General features: G+C 41.3%; 1 protein-coding gene across 1 annotated transcript in view; it reads left to right on the top strand.

Moving 5' to 3' along the window:
• Positions 1-3,203: 3,203 nt before the first annotated feature.
• Positions 3,204-18,296, top strand: part of RNF24 (ring finger protein 24) — a 104,090-nt gene continuing 88,997 nt past the window's right edge. Inside the window, exon 1 of the mRNA XM_060779423.2 lies at positions 3,204-3,327. The gene's annotated coding sequence lies outside the window, so the exon portion shown is untranslated. The remainder of the gene's footprint in view (positions 3,328-18,296) is intronic.

The following is an 18,296-nucleotide window of genomic DNA, read 5'->3' as shown; positions in this document are numbered from 1 at the left end:
CCAACTCTTATGATTTCATAGCATTGAGTGATGGCACTCAGAAGTAGTGTTGAACTGCATTAATTCTACAGTGTAGAGGTGCAACCTTCACCTGCCTTGCTTCCATGCTATGGAATCCTGGGATTTGCAGTTTGGTAGAGCCACAGTACTCTCTTTGGCTACAGGCCTTGTAAAACTACGACTCCCAGGATTAAATGGTACTGCGACATGGCAGTTCTAATTGTATTAATTCTACAGTGTAGCCTCAATGCTATAGAATCCTGGGATTTACAGTTTGGTGGGGCCACAGTACTCTCTTTGGCTACAGGCCTTGTAAAACTACGACTCCCAGGATTAAATGGTACTGCGACATGGCAGTTCTAATTGTATTAATTCTACAGTGTAGCCTCAATGCTATAGAATCCTGGGATTTACAGTTTGGTGGGGCCACAGTACTCTCTTTGGCTACAGGACTTGTAACGCTACGACTCCCAGGATTATATGGTACTTAGACATGGCAGTTCTAATTGCATTAATTCTACAGTGTAGCCTCAATGCTATAGAATTCTGGGATTTACAGTTTGGTGGGCCAACAGTACACTCTTTGGCTACAGGCCTTGTAAAACTACAACCCTCAGGTTTATATAGAACTGAGGTAAGGCAGTTCAAATTGCATAAAGTGTAGAGAGATGCACCCTTCACCAATGCTACGGAGTCCTAGGATTTGTAGTTTGGTAGGGGCCCCAGCACACACTTTGGCTACAGGCCTTGTAAAACTACAACTCCCAAGAATGAATGAAAATACACACACACACACACACATATACATATATATATATGCCGTAACAGTTCAAACAGCATTAATTCTACAGTATAGCCTCAATGCTATGGAATCCTGGGATTTGTAGTTTGGTAGGGGCCACAGCACACTCTTTAGCTACAGGCCTTGCAAAACTACAACTCCCAGAATTATATATAGCACTGAGCCAAGGCTGCACTAATTCTCCTATGTGGAGAGATGTATCTTTCACCAATGCTATGGAGTCCTGGGATTTGTAGTTTGTAGAGGGCAAAAAGCACCAATAGCCTTGCAAAACTACAGCTCCCAGGATTATATATGGCGCTGAGCCAAGACTGCATTCATTCTATGCAGCTTTCACCTGCCTCAATGCTATGGAGCCCTGGGATTTGTAGTTTGGAGAGTGGAAAAAACACTAATGTGCTTGTAAAACTACAACTCCCAGAATAATTTGTAGCACTGAGCCAAGGCTGTATTAATTTCTACAATGTGGAGAGATGTATCCTTCATCACTGCTATGAAGTCCTGGGATTTGTAGTTTGTAGAGAAGGCAAAAAGCACCAATAGGCTTGTCAAACTACAACTCCCAGGATCATATATAGCACTGCGACAAAGCTGCATTAATTTCTACAATATGGAGAGATGCACCTTTCACCAATGTAATGGAGTCTTGGGATGTGTAGTTTGGAGCACCAATAGGCTTGCAAAACTACAACTCCCAGAATTATTTATAGTGCTGAGCCAGGGGTGCATTAATTCTACAATGTAGAAATTAATTCTACACTTCATCAATGCTATGGAGTCCTGGGATCTGTAGTTTGGAGAGGGGGGGGGGGAAATGCACCAATAGGCTTGCAAAACTACAACTCCCAGAATTATTTATAGCACTGAGCCAAGGCTGCATTAATTCTACAATGTGGAGAGATGTATCCTTCACCAACGCTATGGAGTCCTGGAATTTGTAGCTTGGAGAGGGAAAAAAGCACTAATGTGCATGTAAAACTACAACTCCCAGAATTATATATAGCACTGAGCCAAGGCTGCATTAATTTCTACCATGTGGAGAGATGTATCCTTCACCAATGCTATGGAGTCCTGGGATTTGTAGTTTGGAGAAGGGGGAAACACTAATGTGCTTGTAAAACTACAACGCCCAGAATAATTTATAGCACTGAGCCAGGGGTGCATTAATTCTACAATGTAGAAATTAATTCTACACTTCACCAATGCTATGGAGTCCTGGGATTTGTAGTTTGGAGAGGGGAAAAGGCAGTAATAGGCTTGCAAAACTACAACTCCCAGAATTATTTATAGCACTGAGCCAAGGCTACATTAATTTCTACCATGTGGAGAGATGTATCCTTCACCAATGCTATGTATTTGTAGTTTGGAGAGGGGGAAAACACTAATGTGCTTGTAAAACTACAACTCCCAGAATTATATATAGCACTGAGCCAAGGCTGCATTAATTCTACAATGTGGAGAGATGTATCCTTCACCAACGCTATGGAGTCCTGGGATTTGTAGCTTGGAGAGGGAAAAAAGCACTAATGTGCATGTAAAACTACAACTTCCAGAATTATATATAGCACTGAGCCAAGGCTGCATTAATTTCTACCATGTGGAGAGATGTATCCTTCACCAACGCTATGGAGTCCTGGGATTTGTAGTTTGGAGAAGGGGGAAAACACTAATGTGCTTGTAAAACTACAATGCCCAGAATAATTTATAGCACTGAGCCAGGGGTGCATTAATTCTACAATGTAGAAATTAATTCTACACTTCACCAATGCTATGGAGTCCTGGGATTTGTAGTTTGGAGAGGGGAAAAAGCACCAATAGGCTTGCAAAACTACAACTCCCAGAACTATTTATAGCACTGAGCAGAGAGTGCAGAGAGATGCAGCTTTCACTTGCTTCAATGCTATGGAGTCCTGGGATTTGTAGTTTGGAGAGAGGAAAAGGCACTAATAGGCTTGCAAAACTACAACTCCCAGAACTATTTATATCACTGAGCCAAGGCTGCATTAATTCTACAGTGTAGAGAGATGCACCCTTCACCAATGTAATGGAGTCTTGGGATTTGTAGTTTGGAGCACCAATAGGCTTGCAAAACTACAACTCCCAGAACTATTTATAGCACTGAGCAGAGAGTGCAGAGAGATGCAGCTTTCACTTGCTTCAATGTGATGGAGTCCTGGGATTTGCAGTTTGTAGAGGGGGGGGGAAATGCACCAATAGGCTTGCAAAACTACAACTCCCTTGATCAAGTGGGAGTCCAACTGCACTGTTTCTTAAGCCCAGTTGTCCCTATGCTCCTGCATTGCACCTCCCGCGCCTGCGCAGTGGGGAGCAAGACAGGGCCAGCCCCCTTGTGGGCGGGAGAGGCGAGAAAGGAGCGTTCTCCATCCGGGCACTTTTTCCCGGGGCTGCCTGCCTCTGTGCGCGCGCGCCTTGTGTTCAGGGCTGGCAGAGAGTGCAGCGGCTCGCTCAAGTTGGCAGTCCCCTGATTCCTCCGCCCAGCAGAGACACAGCCGCATCTCCCCTGGGTAAGTAAGCAAAGAGTCCTTCATTGTCCTCAATGTATTTTACCTTTGGAGGTGGGGTGCATTAGGGTTTGGGGGGGAATTCAACAAGAATAGCTTAACATGCATTTTTTTGCAATTTTCTGAAATTATTCCTAATTATCATTTGCAAATATAGGGGTGGAGGGGAAAAAACCCTCCTCCAATCATAATAATGTTTTGCAAAATTGCAAAAAAGGGTTCCTACTCTTAATTGCAAGCATGCAATCTTTAATTACTAATGATCAATTAATTTTACTATGTGTTTCCATGCTGTGCAATGCATGCATTACTCCAATCATAATAACAATCATATTAGTTCCTTTTTTTGCAGTTGTCTAAAGCAAGTAAAAAGGGGTTCCTACTCTTAATTGCAAACATGCAATCATTAATTACTAATGATGAATTAATTTCAGTATTTGTTTCCATGCTGTGCAATCCATGCATTACTCCTCCAGTAATAACAACATTAATATTGTTTACTTTTTGCAACTGTCTATTGCAAGCAAAAAATGGTTCCTACACTTAATTGCAAGCATTTTTGCAATTGTCTGTTGCAAGCAAAAAAAAAGGTTTCTACACTTAATTGCAAGCATGCAATCTTTAATTACTAATGATGAATTAATTTTGCTATTTGTTTCCATGCTGTACAATGCATGCATTACTCCAATAATAATAATAATAATAGTGCTTACTTTTTTGCAGTTGTCTATTGTATGCAAAAAAAGGTTCCTACATTTAATTGCAAGCATGCAATCATTAATTGCTAATGATCTATTAATTTTACTATTTGTTTCCATTCTGTGCAATGCATGCATTACTCCAATAATAATAATAATAATAATAATAATAGTGCTTACTTTTTTGCAGTTGTCTATTATATGCAAAAAAAAAGGTTCCTACTCTTAATTGCAAACATGCAATCTTTAATTACTAATAATCAATTAATTTTACTATTTGTTTCCATGCTGTGCAATGCATGAATTACTCCTCCAATCATAATATTAATATTGTTTACTTTTTTTGCAATTGTCTATTGCAAGTATAAAAACCCTTCCCACTCTTAATTGCAAACATGCAATCATTAATTACTAATGATTAATTAATTTTCCAATATTTTGTTTCCATGCTGTGCAAATGCATGCATTTGCAGGCACAGAGTCTCCTTGAATGGGGTCTTGCAACAAAGAGAGCCTTGGGAGGCTTGGGAAGCTTTGATTGTCTTGCTTTGCCTAATAATAATACTATATGAGAATAATAATCGTATATCAGAATGGCGTGCTAATTGTAGGGCTTGATCATGACTAGCTTTGGTAAAGCAGAAGAAAATGTATGAGAAATAAAGTAATTTTATATAGAGGGATGTATGGAAAACCTTAGTTCAGAAAGTCAGGTGGCAATATTTTCTTTATTTTTTTCTGCTAATATTTTGGGCATTTTTTTTCTTTATTTCTCTTCTTTGAAGGCATTGTATAACCATAGTTAAGAAAGGCAATGTAATATTTTCTGGTTTTTTCCTACTATTATTTTCTGTATATCTTTCTTTTTTGAAGTCATTGTAAAACTATAGTTTGAAAAGCTGAGGCAATGTATTATTTTCTCTATTTTTCTGATGATTTTTCTATGATTATTATTATTGTATATTTCTCTTCTTTGAAGTAATTGCAAAACCATAGTTTGAAAAGCAAGGAGGCAATGTAATATTGTCTACTTTTTCTGATGATTTTTCTATTATTATTATTATTATTATTATTATTATTATTTTCTATATGTTTTCTTCTTTGGAGTCATCCTATAATCATAGTTTAAATAGCAAGGAGGCAAGGTAATATTTTTTGTATTTTTTCTGCTGATTTTGCTATTATTATTTTCTGTTGAAGTCATTTGAAAACCATAGTTTGAAAAGCAAGGAGGCAATATAATATTGTCTGTACTTTTTCTTCTGATTTTTCTATTATTGTTAGTATTATTACTATTATTATTATTTTCTATATATTTTTCTTCTTTGAAGTAAATGCAAAACCATAGTTTGAAAAACCAGGAGGCAATGTAATATTTTCTGTAATTTTTTCTGCGGATATTTCTATTATTATTATATATTTTGCTTCTTTGAAGTAATTGCAAAACCATAGTTTGAAAAGCCAGGAGACAATGTCATATTTTCTATATATTTTCTGCTGATTTTTCTATTATTTTCTGTTGAAGTCATTGTAAAACCATAGTTTGAAAAGCAAGGAGGCAGTGTCATATTTTCTATATCTTTTATGCTTATTTTTCTATTATTTTCTGTTGAAGTTATTGTAAAACCATAGTTTGAAAAGCCAGGAGGCGATGTCATATTTTTTTTCTGCTGATTTTTCTATTATTATTATTATTATTGTATATTTTGCTTCTGTGAAGTAATTGCAAAACCATAGTTTGAAAAGCCAGGAGGAAATGTCATATTTTCTATATATTTTTCTTTAATTTTTTTCTGTTGAAATCATTGTAAAATGCACTTTTTCTGCTGATATTATTAATAATAATAATAATAATAATATGTATATATTTTAATCATAGTTTAAACAGCCAGAAAGCAATGTAATATTTTCTGTATTTTTTCTGTTCATTTTTCTATTGTTGTTGTTACTATTTATTATTATTTGTATTTTTTTCTACTTAACCATAGTTAAAGCCAAGAGGAAGTGCAATATTTTCTTTATTTTCTTTATTTTTCTATTATTATTATTATTATTATTTTATGCTTTTTCTTTCTCAGTATATCTTCTAATAAGAAACTATAATTCTTTGTGTATGTGTATGAGCTGTGAAAAAGTTCAGTGCCAACCATATCCTTGCTGCCAAGTTTAAATGGGTATTATAATAATAATGACGAGGAGTTCGTTCTGTAGTACTATCCTGCTCTTTTCGTAGGGTAAGAGCATTTGCAATTGGAGATTAGAGTCAGCATGGTTTGAGCATTGGTCTCTGAAGCAGGCATGGGTAAGGATTTGAACCCTGGTTTTTCAAAGTCTTCTACATTCAAAGCACTAGATCGCAATGGCTCTGAACATATGAGAAAGCTATCCTAGGTTGCTCTTGGATTTGCCGTTTGAGGTTGAGGGAGTGTGATTCGCACCAATGTCACCCAATGGGTTTCTGTTTCTGATCAGGGATTATGTAGGAGGTAAACTACAAATCCCAGCAACTACAACTCCCAAATGTCAAGGTCAATTTTCCCCAATCTCCACCAGTGTTCACATTTGGGCATATTGAGGATTCGTGCCAAGTTTGGTCGAGATCCATCATTGTTTGAGTCCAAAGTGCTCTCTGGATGTAGGTGAACTACAACTCCAAAACTCAAGGTCAATGCCCACCAAACCCTTCCAGCATTTTTTATCACTCATGGGAGTTCTGTGTGCCAAGTTTGGTTCAATTCCATTGTTTGTGGAGTTCAGAATGCTCTTTGATTGTAGGTGAACTATAAATCCCAACGACGACAACTCCCAAATGTAAGGGTCTATTTTCCCCAAACTCCACCAGTGTTCACATTTGGACATATTGAGTATCCGTGCCAAGTTTGACCCAGATACATTGTTTGAGTCCATATTACTCTCTGGATGTAGGTGAACTACAACTCCAAAACTCAAGGTCAATGCCCACCAAACCCTTCCAGCATTTTTTATCATTCATGGGAGCTCTGCGTTGGTTCAGTTCCATTGTTGGGGGAGTTCAGAATGCTATTTCATTGTAGATGAACTATAAATCCCAACAACTACAACTCGCAAATGTCAAGTTCTATTTCCCCCAAACTCCACCAGTGTTCACATCTGGACATATTGAGTATCCGTGCCAAGTTTGGCCCAGATCCATCATTGTTTGAGTCCATATTACTCTCTGGATGTAGGTGAACTGTGTGCCAAGTTTGGTTCAATTCCATCGTTGGGGGAGTTCAGAATGCTCTTTTATTGTAGGTGAACTATAAATCCCAGCAACTAAGACTCCCAAATGTCAGGGTCTATTTTCCCCAAACTCCACCAGTGTTCACATCTGGTCATATAGAGTATCTGTGCCAAGTTTGGTCCAGATCCATCATTGTTTGAGTTCACAGTGTTCTCTGGATGTAGGTGAACTATAACTCCAAAACTCAAGGTCAATGCCACCAAACCCTTCCAGTGTTTTCTGTTGGTCATGGGATTTTTGTGTGCCAAATCTGGTTCAATTCCATTGTTGGTGGAGTTCAGAATGCTCTTTGATTTTAGGTGAACTACAACTCCAAAACTCAAGATCAATGCCCACCAAACCCACTCACTATTTTCTGTTGGTCATGGGAGTTTTGTGTGCCAGGTTTGGTTCAGTTCCATTTTTGGGTGAGTTCAGAATGCTCTTTGATTGTAGGTGAACTACAAATCCCAACAACTACAACTCCCAAATATCAGGGTGTATTTTCCCCAAACTCCACCAGTGTTCGTATTGGGGCATATTGAGTATCCGTGCCACGTTTGGCCCAGACCCATCATTGTTTGAGTCCACAGTGCTCTCTGGATGTAGGTGAACTACAACTCCAAAACTCAAGGTCAATGCCCACCAAACCCTTCCAGCATTTTTTATCAGTCATTGGAGCTCTGTGTGCCAAATTTGGTTCAATTCCATCATTGGTGGAGTTCACTGCCTTATAGGAACCTGGTGTTGTTGCTTTGGAGATTGTGCGGTCGGTGTGGCGACATGTGGGTTGTTGTTCAGCGGAAGTGGGTGGAGGTGTGTGTGTGTGTGCATGTCTGTTTGGAAAGAAATGTGAATTTAAATGGCGGCATGTTTTTAATGGGCGTCTCCAGGAAAAACGTGCCCACCTTGTAGGGGAAAGGCGAGCTTCTCCAAGGATTGTTCCAGGTTCCGATTTGGGTGTTGTTGTTTCATTGCCAAGCTCAAAGTATACAAAGTCAACAGCTGATACCATCATCATCAATTTGCAAGAGTCCTCAAAGGCCACCTAGTCCTATCCCTTTTTTGCCATGCGAAAAAGCACAACCAAAGCCCTCCCGACAGATGTCCATCCAGCCTCTGCTTAAAACTTCCAAAGAAGGAGTCTTCCAAGCAGGAAGTTCTTCCTAGTATGTCATAATACATGCTATTTATTACCTGTTGCTCCTCAAAGTAGGACCACAACTACACAGATTAAATGCATATACTAAAACATCAATCTATGTAAATAAAAATGTAATATTCGTTTGTGGGATCAACATAACTCAATAACCACTGGACGAATTGGCACCAAATTTGGACACAAGACACCTATCAGGCCAGCAAATGACCATCACGCATAAAAACACTGAAAAACACAGCAGAAGAGACTTAAAAGGCCAAAAAACCCACAAAAATTACATTACAACACATGCACAAAACCACACATATATACGCAAACACACAAATATATACACAAAACACATATACACAGACTGGACCACAGCAACACGTTTCAGGGGATGGCTAGTAATAATAATATAATTGGGTAGCTGTGAGTTTTCCGCACTGTCTGGCCATGTTCCGGAAGCATTCTCACCTGACGTTTTGCCCACATCTATGGCAGGCATCCTCAGAGGTTGTGAAGTCTGTTGGAAACTAGGAAAATGGGGTTTATATACCTCTGGAATGATGTCTAGGGTAGGAGAAACTATCATGGCCCGCTAACATCTCCCAACAAAGGATTCCCCCCAGGCAGGAAGCAGCCAGGCTTTGAAGCTGCAAGGCAATTGAAGGCTAATCAAGTTGCCCAATTGCAACATTCACACCTACCTCAAACAGACAAAAGTTCTTTCTCCCACTCTGGGCGTTATTCCACAAATATTTACACAATCAGCCAGCTAACATCTTCCAACAAAGGATTCTTCCAGGCAGAAAGCAGCCAGGCTTTGAAGCTGCAAGGCAATTGAATGCTAATCAATCTGGTCAATTGCAACATTCACATTTGCCTAATAAAGCAGACATTATTCCACAGATATATAAACAATCACAGCCAGCTAACATCTCCCAACAAAGGATTCCATCAGGCAGGAAGCAGCCAGGCTTTGAAGCTGCAAGGCCATTCAGTGCTAATCAAGGTGGCCAATATTAACACTTGCTTCAAGCAGACAAGAGTTTTTTCTCCCACCCTGGACATTATTCCACCTCACTTGCCTAGTTTTCCAACAGACCTCACAACCTCTGAGAATGCCTGCCATAGATGTGGGCAAAACGTCAGGAGAGAATGCTTCTGGAACATGGCCAAACCCATTGCATTTCTGAGCTGATCTTGGTCAAATGTGTCAGGGAATGTATAAAGGGCAATTGGTGCCATTTCCTCTGCGTATGGGAAAGCCAGGCGAAATTATACGGGTGTCTCCAAAGTGTCTAGACGGGAGGGGAAAAGCTGCATTTTTTTGGCTCTCTACCTCCACCCTGCCTCCAAATTGCCATTGATTGTAGCGTGAGTAAAGCACCAGGATTGTGTGAAATCTAGTGCTGAGATGAGCATATGAGTGGTTTAGATGTTGGACCCAATGTCTCTGGAGACAAGGTTCAAATCCTTGCTCTGCTATGAAAACCCAGGTCACTTCGGAAAACCCCATGATAATTGGTCTTGCTTAGATTGAAAACATATTACAACAAAGGAATTGGAACACCTTCAGAGGTTTTTCTGGATGGCCATCCGTCGGGAGTGCTTTGATTGTGTGTTCTTGCCTGTCTAGAGGGTTGGACTGGATGGCCCTTGGGGGTCTCATTGACGTATATGATTCTTTGGAGACTTTATAATGTCATAGAGTTGGAAGAAAGCTCCCCAAAGGCCATCCAATCCAACTCAATTCTTCCATGCAGGAAGACACAGTCAAGGCACTCCTGACAGATGGTCATCTAACCTCTGTTGACAACCTTCACCACACTCCTAAGAAGTGTGTACGTTCCACCCTTGAATAGCTCTTACTGCCAGGAGGTTTTCTATCCAATCCAACCCAAGTCTTCCATGCAGGAAGACACAGTCAAAGCACTCCTGACAGATGGCCATTCAGCTTCTGTTGAAAAACCTCCACCATACTCCTAAGAAGTACGTTTGTTCCACCCATGAAAAACCTCTTACTATCAGTAGGTTTGGTATCGGATCCAACCTAAGTCTTCCATGCAAGAAGACACGATCAAAACACTCCTGACAGATGGCCATCCAGCTTCTGTTGAAAAACCTCCACCATACTCCTAAGAAGTACATATGTTCTACCCGTGAAAAACCTTACTGTCAATAGGTATGGTATCAGATCCAACCTAAGTCTTCCATGCATGAAGACACAATCAAAGCACTCCTGACAGATGGCCATCCAGCTTCTGTTGAAAAGCCTCCACCACACTCCCAAGAAATGTGTATGTTCCACCTTTGAACAGTTCTTATTGTCAGTAGGTTTTGTATCCAAACCAACCCAATTCTTCCATGCAGGAAGACATAGTCAAAGCACTCCTGACAGATGGTCATCCAGCTCCTAAGAAGTATGTACGTTCCACCCTTGAAGAGCTCTTACTGTCCGTAGGTTTTGCATCAAATGCAACCTAAGTCTTCCATGCAGGAAGACACAATCAAAGCACTCCTGGCAGATGGCCATCCAGCTCCTAAGAAGTATGTACGTTCCACCCTTGAAGAGCGCTTACTGTCAGTAGGTTTTGCATCAAATGCAACCCATTTGAAGACATAATCAAAGCACTCCTGACAGATGGCCATCCAGCTCCTAAGAAGTATGTACGTTCCACCCTTGAAGAGCTCTTACTGTCCGTAGATTTTGCATCAAATGCAACCCAAGTCTTCCATGCAGGAAGACACAATCAAAGCACTCCTGACAGATGGCCATCCAGGTCCTAAGAAGTATGTACGTTCCACCCTTGAAGAGCTCTTACTGTCCGTAGGTTTTGCATCAAATGCAGCCCAAGTCTTCCATGCAGGAAGACACAATCAAAGCACTCCTGACAGATGGCCATCCAGCTTCTGTTGAAAAACCTCCGCCACACTCCCACGATGTATGTATGTATGTTTCACCCTTGCACAGTAAGGTTTTCCTAATGCTTCAGCAGAAACACATGATGTGCTTTTGTGTGTGTGTGGTTTTTGCTCCAAGCCACGATTGGCTAGCTAGCCCCGAAATGCCTCTCCCCTTCCACTCCTTTTTGCAAATACCAAAGGAAGTGCCGAGCCTTCTGTGTGTGTCTTGTCTGTGTGTTGAAAGAACTTTTTGGCAATACATTCTGGTTGCATATGGCTCTGATTGGCTTCTCTCTCTCTCTCTCTCTCTCTCTCTCATTCCTTCCCTTTCCTCCCCTTCATCTGTCGTTCTCGATCGTGCATGTTCTCGCTGGCGCTTGCAACGTGCTTGGCGACACGCAAAGCCAGCTCAGTAGCTCCGCTTGCAGGGCTTCTTTGAAATGCAGTGTGCGCCGTTGTGCCAACTCCCATCCTTTTGCATTCAAGGCATTGATGCAGGCAGAGTATCCTTTACTCGAAATGCTTGAGGACAGCATTTTTGGGTTTTGCAATACAAACTTCAGACTTGCAAACAACTTCTAGTTAAGAACGGGTCTGAGACAACAGGAATCGACTCCTCGGAAGGGTAATTCACTCCTGGAAAAATTATTATGCAACATTACAATACATTTAGAAGCATAAAAACAATGAATAATAAAATAAATAATAATAATAATAATACAATAAATAAATAAATAAATCATTTTCATTACTACTTCATAACTGTAATTTTGCTACTGATACGAATCATAATGTAAACATCTGATATGCAGGATGTATTTTGATTCACTGGACACAAATAACGGATACGGCCAAATTTGAATACTAGTGGGGTTGTGGAGAGGATTGATTTTGTCATTTGGGAGTTGTAGTTCACCTACATCCAGAGAGCAGTGTGGACTCAAACAATGATGGATCTGGACCAAACGTGGCACAAATATTCCATATGCCCCAATATGAACACAGATGGAGTTTGTAGGAAATACGTTGACATTTGGGAGTTGTAGTTGCTGGGATATATAGTTCACCTACAATCAAAGAGCATTCTGAACTCCACCAACGATGGAATTTAACCAAACTTGGCACACAGAACTCCCCCCATGACCAACAGAAAACACTGGAAGGGTTTGGTGGGCATTGACCTTGGAGTTTGGGAGTTGTAGTTCACCTACATCCAGAGAGCACTGTGGGCTCAAACAATGATGGATCTGGACCAAACTTGGCACAAATACTCAATATTCCCAAGTGTGAACACTGGTGGAGTTTGGGGAAAATAGACCTTGACATTTGGGAGTTGTAGTTACTGGGATTTATAGTTCACCTACAATCAAAGAGCATTCTGGACCTCACCAATGATATAATTGGACCAAAATTCCCACACAGAACCCCCATGACCAACAGAAAATGCTGTGTTTTCTTATGGTTTTGGCAACCCCTCTGACACCCCCTCACAACCCCCAGGAGTCCCGACCCCCAGGTTGAGAAACTCTTCTTTATCCCCAATCCTTGTTTCCACATCAAGCCAAATTTTCCAAAATCCAATTATCACAGGGACACAAAGTGCAGCGAAATCTTCTGCACAGCAGCACAGACTGCAAAACAAATGTCACAGGGGGGTGTTAACCCTTCCCTATTCGATCCAGAACTGATATATATATAGTTGGTTGGAGCTGTACTTAAAAAAGTACTTGTTCCAACTTACATACTGATTCAACTTAAGAACAAACCTGCAGAACCTATCTTGGGTTGTCGTGAGTTATCTGGGCTATCTGGCCATGTTCCAGAAGCATTCTCTCCTGACGTTTCGTCCACATCTATGGCAGGCCTCTTCAGAGGTTATGAGGTCTGATGGAAGCTAATCAAGTGGTCTTTATATATCTGTGGAATAATGTCCAGGGTGGGAGAAAAAACTCTTTGTCTGTTTGAGGCAAGTGTGAATGCTGCAGTTGGCCACCTTGGTTAGCATTGAATGGACCTGCAGCTTCAAAGTGTGGTTGATTGCTGCCTGGGGGGGAATCCTTTGTTTGGAGGTGTTAGCTGGCCCTAGTTGATTCCTGTCTGGAATTCCCCTCCTTTTTGAGTGTTACACTTTATGTACTGTCCTGATTTTGGAGCTTTTTTTAAAATGGTAGCCACTTTGTTCATTTTCATAGTTTTCTCCTTTCTCTTGAGAATGTCCACATGCTTCTTGCGGATTTCAGTGGCTTCTCTGTGTAGTCTGATATGGTAGTGGTTAGAGCGTTCCAGCATTTCTGTGTTCTCAAATAATATGCTGTGTTCAGGTTGATTCATCAAGTGCTCTGTGTGTTTGAGGCAAGTGTGTATGCTGCAGTTTGCCACCTTGATTAGCATTGAATGGCCTTGCAGCTTCAGTGCCAGCCTGCTTCCTGCCTGGTTCCTCAAAGCGGACAAGAGCAGAGCAGACAGCAGTCTCCCAAAGCGGACAAGTGCATGAGGCACGGAGGCTGCTCCCTTGAACCCTGAAAGTCCTGGGCTCTCGCGCTAGTGCTCCTCCTGGCGCCAGCGCCTAATGCAAAATGCTGCTCGTATGTCAAAGCAAATCCAGGCCATGTTCCAGAAGCATTCTCTCCTGACATTTCCCCTACATCTATGGCAGGCATCTTCAGAGGTTGTGAAGTCTGTTGGAAACTAGGCAAGTGAGGGTTATACATCTGTGGAATAATGACCAGGATGGGAGAAAGAAGTCTTGTCTTTTTGAGGCAAGTGTGAATGTTGAAATTGGCCACCTTGATTAGCATTGAATGGCTCTGCAGCTTCATTGCCAGCCTGCTTCCTGCCTGGTTCCTCAAAGCAGACAAGAGCAAAGCAGACAGCAGAGTCCCAAAGCGACCAAGAGCACGAGGCACAGAAGCTGCTCCCTTGAAGCCTGAAAGTCTGGGGTTTTGCACTAGTGCTCCTCCTGGCACTAGCGCCTAACTCAAAATGCCGCTCATATGTCAAAGCAAATCCAGGCCAGGTGATAGCTCTTAACTCAAACCACTCTTATGCTGGAACACAGCTCTTAACTCAAAACACTCTATGCCGGAACACAGCTCTTAACTCAAAACACTCTTATGCTGGAACACTCTTAAGTCACTGTATTTAAGCCAGTTTGGAATTGGTTTTGCCAGCTTGTTCCAGTAGCATTCCCTCCTGACATTTCACCTGCAACTTTGGCGGGCATCCTCAGAGACCTCGCAACCTGATTGATCCCAGACTGGAATTCCTCCGTTTCCTGAGTGGTGTCCTTTATTTACTTTCCTGATTTTAGAGTGTCTTCGTACTTCTTTTCTGGTTCAAGGATGGATTCTATCTGATGAACAGGACTGGGAATCATTAAGAATGCTTTTTGCTCCAAGCCGTGTTGACATTCAGTTCCAGGTCTCTCTCTCCTTTCTTTCCTCTTTGCTGACACCTATTTTGTCCACAACTGAGACTCGATATTTTGGTTCAGCGAAGCGTTAATGTGTGGCATGTAAGGTAGATGAGTAGCTGCTTTAACCAACCGTTGGGTTAATTTTCAAACAACCATTGCTTCTAACTTGTTGTGTTTCTGTGTTTCTTAGGGAGAATTGTTGCTTAATTGTAGACTTCTGTAGAATTGCAGAGTTCTAGAGAAAAGGCCAATACCTAAAGGAAGTTGAATTGAGAAAGTAATGGTTATGTAAAATATTTAGTACAGATCTCCAGGCAAGTCAGATTTTGGACTGCATCACACGTTGCTGTGGCCCAATTCTATCATTGTTTGGGGTTCAGAATGCTCTGTCATTATAGGTGAACTATAAATCCCAGCAACTACAACTCCCGAATGTCAAGATTCTATTTTTCCCAAACTCCACCAGTGTTCCCATTTGGGAATATTGAGTATCCGTGTAGAGTTTGGTTCAAATCCATCATTGTTTGAGTCCACAGTGATCTCTGGATGTAGGTGAACTACAACTCCAAAACCAAACCTTTCCAGTATTTTCTATTGGTCATGGGCGAACTGTGTGCCAAGTTTGGGTCAATTCCATCATTGGTGGGGTTCAGAATGTTCTTTGTCCTTCACTCAAAAAAAATGATTTTGTCATTTGGGAGTTGTAGTTGCTGGGATTTATAGTTCACTTACAATCAAAGAGCATTCTGAACCCCACCAATGATAAAATTGGGCCAAACTTGGCACACAGTTCTCCCATGACCAATAGAAAATAGTGGAAGGGTTTGGTGGGCAGTGTCCTTTGATTTTGGAGTTGTAGTTCACCTACATCCAGAGATCACTGTGGGCTCAAACAATGATGGATCTGGACCAAATTCTACACGAATACTCAGTATGCCCAATGGTTGCATTGGTTGCTAAGGAGGCTTTTGGACAATTAATTAAAATTAATTTCGCACAATTAATTAAAACTCAGCAGCAGAGTAGCAAAGCACAAGGGAAGATGTCTTCACTGTATCTGGTTGTGATCCCCAGGTTGTGCCAGTCAGCTTTGCAAATTGCTATGAATCCAATGGTATTGAAACACTGTTGAGGCTGTAAACAATCTGGTTCCAGTACTGCTTTTATTAAATAATGCAAGGAAGCAGGTAATCGGATGCTTCTATTTATCACCTGAATAAGTTATCAGATTTGTGGGACGAGATCTTGATAGCATTTCCAAGGGTGGCTGCATTGGCTGTGCAGCAAAATACAGTAACACCCCAAATCTACCAAAAGGCATTATTGTGTCAACAAAAATATAGTATATATTGCACATTTAGGAGCCCGACTTGCTTCTTCGTCCGGCAAAGGTGTTAAAGACCACGCTGGAGAGTTGCAAGTCTACATTTTGTCAAGATACTGTTTTTGTGACTCATTTACGATAGTCTGGAGGGCCACATGGGAAACAAAGAGTCATAAAATCCAGGCCATCAAATTCCAACTCCATTAGCAACAGAAAAAAATAATAATTTCCCTTTTGGCTCAGGAATTTTATGTTTTGATATCATTTCTCCATGAACAGCCCCAAAAGGCCTTGTAAATCAAGTTCGAATTCTAGATTAAATCCAGACCAAGATGAGATGGTCTCATAGAATCATAGAATCAAAGAGTTGGAAGAGACCTCCTGGGCCATCCAGTCCAACCCCATTCTGCCAAGAAGCAGGAATATTGCATTCAAATCACCCCTGACAGATGGCCATCCAGCCTCTGTTTAAAAGCTTCCAAAGAAGGAGCCTCCACCACACTCCGGGGCAGAGAGTTCCACTGCTGAATGGCTCTCACAGTCAGGAAGTTCTTCCTCATGTTCAGATGGAATCGCCTCTCTTGTAGTTTGAAGCCGTTGTTCCGCATCCTAGTCTCCAAGGAAGCAGAAAACAAGCTTGCTCCCTCCTCCCTGTGGCTTCCTCTCACATATTTATACATGGCTATCATATCTCCTCTCATCCTTCTCTTCTTCAGGCTAAACATGTCCAGCTCTTTAAACCACTCCTCATAGGGCTTGTTCTCCAGACCCTTGATCATTTTAGTCGCCCTCCTCTGGACACATTCCAGCTTGTCAATATCTCTCTTGAATTGTGGTGCCCAAATTAGACACAATATTCCAGGTGTGGTCTAACCAAAGCGGAATAGAGGGGTAGCATGACTTCCCTGGACCTAGACACTATGCTCCTATTGATGCAGGCCAAAATCCCATTGGCTTTGTTTGCTGCCGCATCACATTGCTGGCTCATGTTTAACATGTTGTCCACAAAGACCCCAAGATCTTTTTCACACGTACTGCTCTCGAGCCACCTGTCCCTCGTTGTGTATCTTTGCATTTCGTTTTTCCTGCCCAAGTGGAGTATCTTGCATTTGTCCCCGTTGAACTTCATTTTGTGAGTTTTGGCCTATCTCTCTAATCTGTGAAGATCGTTTTGAATTCTGCTTCTGTCCTCTGGAATGCTGGCTATCCCTCCCAATTTGGTGTCGTCTGCAAACTTGATGATCATGCCTTCTAACCCTTCATCTAAGTCATTAATAAAGATGTTGAACAGGACCGGGCCCAGGGGGGAACCCTGCTTGTAGCACTCCACTCGTCACTTCTTTCCAGGATGAAGAGGAAGCATTGGTGAGCACTCTCTGTGTTCGTCCACTTAACCAATTACAGATCCACCTCACCGTAGTTTTGCCTAGCCCACATTGGACTAGTTTCCTTCCCAGAAGGTCATGGGGGACCTTGTCGAAGGCCTTACTGAAATCCAGGTACGCTACATCCACGGCATTCCCCGCATCTACTCAGCTTGTAACTCTATCGAAAAAGGAGATCAGATTAGTCTCAGACTGTTCCTGATTCCAAAGGAGCAAAATCCCAACTTGTTCTTTTTCCTCCTGCTTTAGATAACTTTCCCGACGCTCATAAAACTCCTCCTCAGAAGTTGTGTTCCTTGGTCACTTGACCACCGATGACTTTCATCCTCCTTCGCTTGATGCATCATTAAAGATTAACTATTAGTTTGAGCTTTCTTTGAAAGGCAAACTATAAAATGTATTCTGAGGTCTTGTTTTGGAATGCAAGAGATGCCCGGTGTCCACCTTCCTTTCTATTTAAAAGCTCCTTCAGTGTGCATAAGAGATACTTTGAATGGGTTGTTGTAGGGTTTTTCGGGCTATATGGCCATGTTCTAGAGGCATTCTCTCCTGACGTTTCGCCTGCATCTGTGGCAAGCATCCTCAGAGGTTGTGGGGTCTGTTGGAACTAGGAAAATGGGTTTATATATCTGTGGAATGACCAGGGTGGGACAAAGAACTCTTGTCTGTTGGAGCTAGGTGTGAATGTTTCAACTGACCACCTTGATTAGCATTTCCAATTTTAAGTTTACATTTGGCCTTCCCACAGTTTTTAATTGTGTGTTGTCTTATTGTTAATTGTTGCATATTTTATTGTCTATGTTTTTTTTTATTTTAATTGCTTGTATTGTTATTATTGCTTATATTGTTGTATTTGGG

The sequence above is a fragment of the Anolis sagrei genome, chromosome 5 (assembly GCF_037176765.1).
Source record: "Anolis sagrei isolate rAnoSag1 chromosome 5, rAnoSag1.mat, whole genome shotgun sequence".
Taxonomy (NCBI): Eukaryota; Metazoa; Chordata; class Lepidosauria; order Squamata; family Dactyloidae; genus Anolis; species Anolis sagrei.
The sequence above is the reverse complement of the archived record's forward strand: the minus strand, read 5'-3'. Positions and strand labels throughout refer to the sequence as shown.